Source organism: Amblyomma mixtum, chromosome 3, assembly GCF_055824585.1.
Source record: "Amblyomma mixtum isolate Tamu chromosome 3, ASM5582458v1, whole genome shotgun sequence".
NCBI lineage: Eukaryota > Metazoa > Arthropoda > Arachnida > Ixodida > Ixodidae > Amblyomma > Amblyomma mixtum.
This window is the reverse complement of record NC_143014.1, coordinates 376,938,859-376,947,235: the sequence shown is the minus strand read 5'-3', so window position 1 is coordinate 376,947,235 and position 8,377 is coordinate 376,938,859.

Sequence of the window (8,377 nt, the reverse complement as noted above, 5' to 3'; positions counted from 1 at the left end):
TGAAATATGCATTCTTTCACCTAACGAACTGGTGCATCAGCCTTCACTCGGCGAAGTCAGCGTATATGTTTAACAACGGCTGGTCGAAATCTAGAGCGTGAAACGAACAGAAAAAGAAGATGCACCATTATTTGTGCATTGATCATAATGCCGTGAAGTCTTGTAATATTTATGTTCTCCTGATTCTACGTCCTGCGAGTTTTATCTAAGCTTTAAATTTAATGCGGCTGAAAGCAGGTGTTTTTCGACGGCAGCAAAATGAGCTTGTTGCTATCGCTTCCGCCAAGCTGTTAAGTATAGTCGCGATCACAAAATTTCGGTACTTGGGAAGGTGTGGCGAAACTGCGTTCTGCGCATCCTTACGGCCCACGCCCACTCTTCCGCCCTTTGCAGGCATCTCTGTACTGTCGCTTCTACCTGACGCGTGCAATATACGTAGCCACTGAGAAAACTTGATGCCTATAGATTTACAGCAGAGCCCGCTTATAACGGCCAGAGTTATAACGAACGTTCGCTTATTACGAACGACGGTGATGCTATGGTCGAAGTGTATATTAGGGTAATGGGGACTAAATTTCAGATAATGCGAACAACCGTGACAGCGTAACGAGGTCAGAACGAACGGAGAGGGGCAGATAATTCGGCCGCGCTGTCCAGTAAATCGCTTATCTGGTAAGCGCCGGGTTTGAAGACAGCCTCCGACCCCTCGGGACACCCGCCCTCTGAACGAATGCGGAAACCAACAATTTCAGTTGGAAAGGCATGGATGACGAAGTGACAGTTTTACCGAATCATGCCTTCAAAAACAAATGCCTTCAAAGGCGGCACCTGCCCTCGTGGAAGGTACCGCAAGCTTTCGTATTAACGATGAAGAACGCCTGTGACAGGCGGCTATCCATTCTCATGCGCAAGTCCAGCCAAATGAGATTTTGGGGCGTGCGCTTTCATGCGCTTCAAGCCGAATTGAAAGTCCTGCATAATGCTTCACTTTTTGTTCTAATTCGTGGAGCGCACAACCAAGCATGAGTTTCGTAAGGGCGATCCACGATTATCTTGTCCAATGGCTGGTGAACTCATCCATGACGTGGGCGAAAAATTTGGGAACTTCTGCTTGTTCTTGACAAATTTGTGACGCAGCACGTGTTGCCTTCTCTGAATGTGGAGCCAATGCTCCTTTTGCCACCGAATGAAAAGTGCAAGATTGAGCCACCGGAAATGGGCTTCATTCACGTGATTAATATTCCCCAGCATCGGCGCTATATAAAACGCATGCTCATAACAAATGACGCTAAGGTGGGGTGGTACCGTTTCGGATATCTTTGTTCAGCGCTATGGGAATCAATGAGGCCATGTGAATGCGACGTACGGAGGAATGCATGGGAAATGGCTGCCCTGAAGCCCAGTTCATGCGTGACAGAAGATGCTGTTGAGTACGCACGTGATAAGACACATGTTGATCCACAGATGGCGGGATATGACTTTCGTCTGGGATGACTTTGAGGGCTGCGGATCATGGCCGCGACATTGCAAAGCCATTCATTGAGAAAGCCATCGTACGCGGAGTACGAACACTCCCCGACTGCCATTAATCTGCTGACGAGGATGCCGAGCTGCCACCGGTTGCCATGAAAGCTTTAACCGTGATTAGTTGAATTGTCTTCTTAAAGCAGCTTATCGCTTGGCCTTGGACAGAAACATACGTATGTCCGCTCTGCAGAGCTTGGAAAGCGTCGTGGCATGGTCTACTTCGAAGAAACAGACGCGGATAATTAACGTTTCTGAGGAACGTTTCGTCGAACTTCTGAGATCTGGCTGAAAATTAAAAGTCCGCTAACTACGAACCTCGGACGCAACGAACGCAATCAGGGCTACCCAAAGGTTCGTTAAAAGTGGGCTCGACTGTATTGTTCTTCACGAGCCGCCGCGGTAGCTCATTGGTTATTGCGTTCGGCTGCTGAACCGAAATACGCGAGTTTGATACCGGCCAAGACGATCGCATTTAAATTGAGGCGAAGGACTATGTCAATGTAAGTTAAAAAAAACCCAGCTGGTCTAACTTATCCGAAGCACCGCACTACGGCGTCCTTCATAGCCTGAGCCGCTTTGGACCATTAGATCCCATGAAACCAAACCAATGCAATCAATTTTTTTATCACCTTTGTCTCTCAAATGTCGAGAAAAGTGGGTGGCGCTGATGAACACTCTCAAGGTTAGGTTATTTGTAAACATAAATACCCCCGAAAGCAGAAGGTTTGACAGCCGTCGCCGTAGCTCAGGGGTAGAGCACCGGACGCGTAATTCGGAGGTCGTGGGTTCGGATCCCATCGACGGCATGTGGTTGTTTTTTCTTCTGCTTTTCTAAACAATTAGCTTTAAGCGACAACATATTCAGTAATATTCTTACTTGATCAACACCACAAAAAAAATAAATTAATTAAAAAATCCCCTGTGCTCCTTGGTTTCTGTGGCTGTTGGCGTCTCTCATATTTATAACGAGCCCCTCATTCCCCTTCCCTTGTTTGCTTAATTGCTTAGCGAGGGCCTCGGTTCTGGCAGCCTTGACGCCATAGGAAGCATAAGAGGGTTCTCACACAGCTTCCACCCTCTCCGTTCGATGGCGTTCTACGTCACACCAGCGGTAACTCAGGACGTTCCACGTCCGCCGCTTACGAACGTGGGTGGCGCTGATGAACACTCTCAAGGTTAGGTTATTTGTAAACATAAATACCCCCAAAAGCAGAAGGTTTGACAGCCGTCGCCGTAGCTCAGAGGTAGAGCACCGGACGCGTAATTCGGAGGTCGTGGGTTCGGATCCCACCGGCGGCATGTGCTTGTTTTTTCTTCTGCTTTTCTAAACAATTAGCTTTAAGCGACAACATATTCAGTAATATTCTTACTTGGTCAACACCACAAAAAAATTAATTAATTAAAAAATCCCCTTTGCTCCTTGGTTTCTGTGGCTGTTGGCGTCTCTCAGAAAATTTGACTAGTTGACTTTGGGTACTTGTGTACTGATTCAAATATAGTGAGTTCGTATTCTCCGTTTTGCTCTACAATATGCCTGCACATACCGCACCGACGTACTTCTCAGAATTTTTTAAATAAAAATCTGTAAACTTTGAAAAGGCCTTCTGGCGTTTAACTATGCAGGTTACTAAGCGGCCAGCTGCATAATGGCGTTTATTGAATCTACAGCATCTACAGCATCACGGGCATCATAATACAGGGAACTGAACTGTTTTTCTCTTCTCTTTCAATTCCTATATCACCATCAAACAGTCTACGGCATCGATGAGGGAATTTGCTCGTTAACACTCTTCTTCCGCGGTTTTTGTGCCAGCCTTTTTCTGAAGTGAACCATGTCGTTCGCGCAGATATACCAGGTGTTTCAGTTAAGTCCAGCCCGCCACAGCTTTTGTACGGACGTCGTGCTATTGTATATTAATCAAAAGATTAATGCCCTCCTTGCTCACAAAACAGGAAGACTTGTTTACAGTCTAAAATTCGTTGCCTTCAAGTACTTCCTTCCGCAAGAAAATCAAGGACATTTACCGAGAGCAAAAGATTCAATTCTGACGTTCTTTGGCTGTCAATCTCAATATACTGATGCCTCGCATGCGTGCTAAAATGCTGGATGAATAATCTGTGTTTTCTATGTACAGTTCATTCTTTCTTAATCTTTTCATTCTTCTTGGTGATTTATAGCAACTTTTAGACCTGCTCATTACTCAGTCTGCTCAGATTTTTGCTGTCTGCTACTAATTCAGACAGGTTGTACTTTGCTGCACGTGTGGGTTATGACTACCATGTTTTTACTGGAGAGCTCGTGCTTCGTTTTCACAGTATATGAGACTTGCAGGCATGATCTCAGTTGTGTGATGAGCAGATAGGTATTGCTAAGTGCTTATTGTAATACGAATTCTTTCCTGAATAGAAAACTTCTCATCCTAAATGCGAAGCATTTTTTTTTTTTCGTTAGCGCTGACGTGCAGGAGGAAATCAGCTTCAAGTTCATCGCATCAATGCACACAGAATGCGGCAGTGCATACAACGTTTTGCACAAAACTTGGACAACTGACCGCTTCAAGCTTTAAGGGCTAGAGTGCTACAAATGACGTCAACGTCAAACTCCGCCACATACAGTGGTTTATACGACCACAATGTCATGCATAGCGTTGCCTACATTGGGTGTGATATCAAAGCTGCCTTAACAGCATACGACGGTAGATACACTACGGGTACTATTTTGAAAGCTTGCATGAATCCTCTCCTTAATACTAGAGATGACGTTGACGTGGTGCGTTTTCTAAAAATGTCCGCGAATGGTGTGGTATTTTAGCATGAATCTTAGCGAGAACTGTTCTTCAATGCGACCAACAACCTGGCATGCTTGAACCGTCGCACGAAAATAATGTGGACGGAGTAAGCGCGAAAAAAATCTGATTTTCCTTAGCGCCACACATTCTATCATTTATTTTTTTTTGCAGAAGCGGTGTGCTTTCCCGACTAGCACGACGGAACCCAGACAACACCAAACATCCTGAGGACGTCCTCAAATGGTCCAAATGTCCTCAAGAAGGCTTCTAAAACATCCTCAATATGTCCTCATAATGTCCTAGGTTGGATTGTCCTGGAAACGTCCTCAGAACGATGTCCTCAGGTCATACGGGTGGGTTCGTGGTCCTCAAAATGTCCTCTCGAGGACATATCTGCGAACACGCATGCATGAAAATCACCATCAAAATAATGCATGTAATATGCATTCTAATATATAACTCTATGCTGTCCTAGTTTTCCAGATGCATTACTGCGCGGCGCTAGTCTTTAGTCTGAACAGTTTCTCTCCCTTTGACAGCCTCATGTAGAAAAGGTTTGTTTGGCTAACGACAGCAAGCCTAGTCCGCAAATTTCTGCGCGCGGAAACAAGAGTAACCGCATTCAGAATGCTGCGCATTCATGCAGGCTTTTTAATGTAAATACATTCTACTTGAACAAAGAGCATGCTTGCTGCTCACGAAGTGCAAACGACACAGACAAAAAAGTTTGGGCCGCTCCGATTCGGGCACGGGTAATGCAACGTCGTACAACCCGCATCGCTGCTTGTTGATGCCCTGTGAAAATCGATGAGTTCTGGTGTATCGCAGCTACGAATGCCGTTCTTTTATGCGATGATGTTATCGTGCTTATCATTTCTGCTAATCGTTTCCAGCCCTCCATGATGTAAACAGGGCCGCTAGCCATGCCGCTAGCTTTTCCTTTGGCGAAAGAGCCCGAGCCACAGGCTTGAATTCTGGTGTGCCTGGGGCCCATCTGCGTCTTGCTTGTAGAGAAATTTCGATAAATAGTTTGCATTTTCGCAATAAAAACTTGTTCTTCATAGAATCAATCATTCCCTACCTCATAAAATCGCACGCCGACCGCAAAGTCATCATCATCATTATTGTGTGCGGCCAGTTTGAATTCAAGCCAAGCCTAAGCCTGCATCCACAACATCGACTCACGAAAGACGCAAGTGACTCGCACGTGCGCGTTGTGGTGCGCAAATCATGGATACACGCAAAGAAAAAGTGAGTGATGCCTTTGTATATTTTCACGATGTGTGCCGATAGTCATGCGCGGCAATTTTGCCGCACAAGGAAACGAAGCGTTGACGCTAGCCTGTGCTTGCTGCGTGTGCCGAAGCTGATCCTGTTCAATTGCCAAAACAGTGCAACTAGTTTGAGTGTGAATTCTGTGTGTAAGCAAACATTCTTTGCCAGACAGGACGTCTCGAGGCCTCGTTTCAGAAGCGAAGGCATTGAACCTGGGGCAGTATTGATTTTGTAGATGCAAGCGCTGATTGCAGTCAAGACCATTTTTCTCAGGTTGATGGCTAGGTTGGTTCTGAAGCGGATCACGAACGCGATGACGAGGGCATAGCGACTTTTCGACGTAAGCTTCAAACGTGGCAGTAGAATCTGGGTCTTCGCATGCCGCTGCCATATCGCTTTTGAAAGTGCTCCGCAGCCACAGGTGTTTTTCTTCACTTCCTTCATCGGCGATAGCTTAGCGGTTTAGCTAAGCTCTCCGACTCTAAACTCCAAACTCTCTCCGAGCTCTCTAAACTCCGAAAAAGTTGAGTGACCTTTCCAAAATATCGGGAGAACAGTACCGTCGTTTAGGTGTAGAAGCAGGGATACATATTGCAGTGATTAACTTATGGCAGTTGCTCATGCTGAAGGGCAGTGTTGCACTGTAAGTTGTAACTTGTATGTTCAAATATTACAAGTCATATTTGCAGCACATTATTGTACTAGTAGCATTAAGAACTTTTTGCTTCCGTGCTTGAATGTTTGAACTGAATTACACATAATCAACTGCTGACTTTCCATTTATATTTCTTCAGGCAGCGCAGAAGACAGCAGCTCAGAAGAGACGTAAAAAGACCGGCACAGCGCACAGGGATGGCGGCAAACAGCAGTGAAGCGACTGAAGAGCTCAGCAAATAAATGATTTTCATGAATTTTTCGCATTTTTTTCATGCAGCTTGACCAGCTATAACCTCCTCACAATGCACTCAAAACATCATATAATACCCTTCTGAGGCTGTTCTGAGGATGTCCCGAGGCCGGACACGAGGACCTTTTCAGTACATTTTCAGGATCATTTGAGGATGTCCTGAGGATAAAGAATGTCCTCAGAAAATATCCTCAGTATGTTCTCAGGATATTTCAGTGTTGTCTGGGAAGTTGTGTTCTGGGCTCATTCGAAGACAACAACCAGCATGGAAGGGCGGTAAACACTACCAGCAAAGAACCCTATCACCTGTATTCACTCATGGAACAGAACTCCTTCGGGCGACAGGCACCAGTATTGAAAGGAGATTTGTTCAGCTGCCCCTGCTGCGATTACGTTTCAGCGAACATTGCCGACGTTACGAGACACATGCACATTGAGACAGAAGGAGAGCCATTTAAATGCTCCAAGGACCCTGGGGTGGTTGCGAAGTGCGAGGGTAAGAGTTATATGCGGTGCCACTCAGAAGGACGGCTGTATGAGTGTCTCATGTGCCCTTTTACAACTGAATACTCTGCAACGTTAACTCCGCACGAGCATACACACACTGGCGGAAGCCCTTTCAGTGGTAACACGACTCCTTTTAAATCTGCAGAGTCTGGAAGTGTCACTCCAAATGATAGCATGCTCACTGGCGAAAGCAACTTCAATCACGACACGTGTCCTTCTACACATGCAGAGTCTGGAACTGTCACTACACACGATAATATGCACACTGCCCGTTCAACCGCGACGCGTGTCCCTCTACACCTGCACAGTCTAGAAATGTCCCTCCACAGGTTAGTAAGTACATTGGTGAGAAACTTTTTAAGAGCGAAATGTGCCCTTTTACAACTGCACATTCTGGAACCTTAACTCGACACAATCGTACGCGCACTAGGGAAAAACCCTTCGCATGCGACATGCGGACTTTTAGAACTGATCATTCTGACAATCCAGCTGTGCACAAGCGAATGCATACTGGCGAGAAGCCCTTCACTTGCGACGTGTGCCCTTTTGCAGCTTCAAACTCTGGCAACCTCACTCAACATCAGCGTATACACACTCACTAGTGAAAAACCGTTTAGGAGCGACTCGTGCTCTTTTTCATCTCCAAACCCTTCTAACATAATTGCGCACAAGCGCGCGCACACAGCGGAAAGACCCTTCTTTTGTGACTTGTGCCCTTATGCGGCTCCAAACTCTAATGCACTCACTCGACACAATCTAAGGCACACTTGCGAAAAACCCTTCAAATGTGACATTTGCCCTTATGCAAAGTCGCGGCCAGTTAGTTTAAACGGCCATAGGCTGACGCATGCTAGTGAAGAGGGCTATAGCTGTAACCTGGGCTCATTCACGTGTTCAGATATGGATAGCCTCAGAGAGCACCTGTAAGGCCACGGGCAGTGAAATATTCAGGTAGGCGTGCCGATGTCAGGAATAGGGTCCTGTCACTGGTGTATAATCACGTGCGCCTTACCACAAAATTAAGCATGCTCATTTAACCATCACGCGAGAGGTATTTTTCTTGAAATTTGATGGACACCGAAAACTTGCGACGACTTTCCTAATGTAGGGAGATAAATACATGATTTCGCAGGTTTCATTCATTCTTTATTCAGCGTTGCGCGTGGGTACATGGTTTTGCTAATAAGTGACATTTTAGAGTTGGACTCGGCATCACTGCTTCAATATTTGTCTGCTAATCAAAGTTTGTATACTGAAGGAGGTGTGTCACAAAAATTGCGGAGGGCACTTCAGTCTACTTATGTGCTATGAATGCGAAAGCATCACTTCTGTATTTTCATTTCTTTTTAATTTTATTTACCTTCTTGTTATC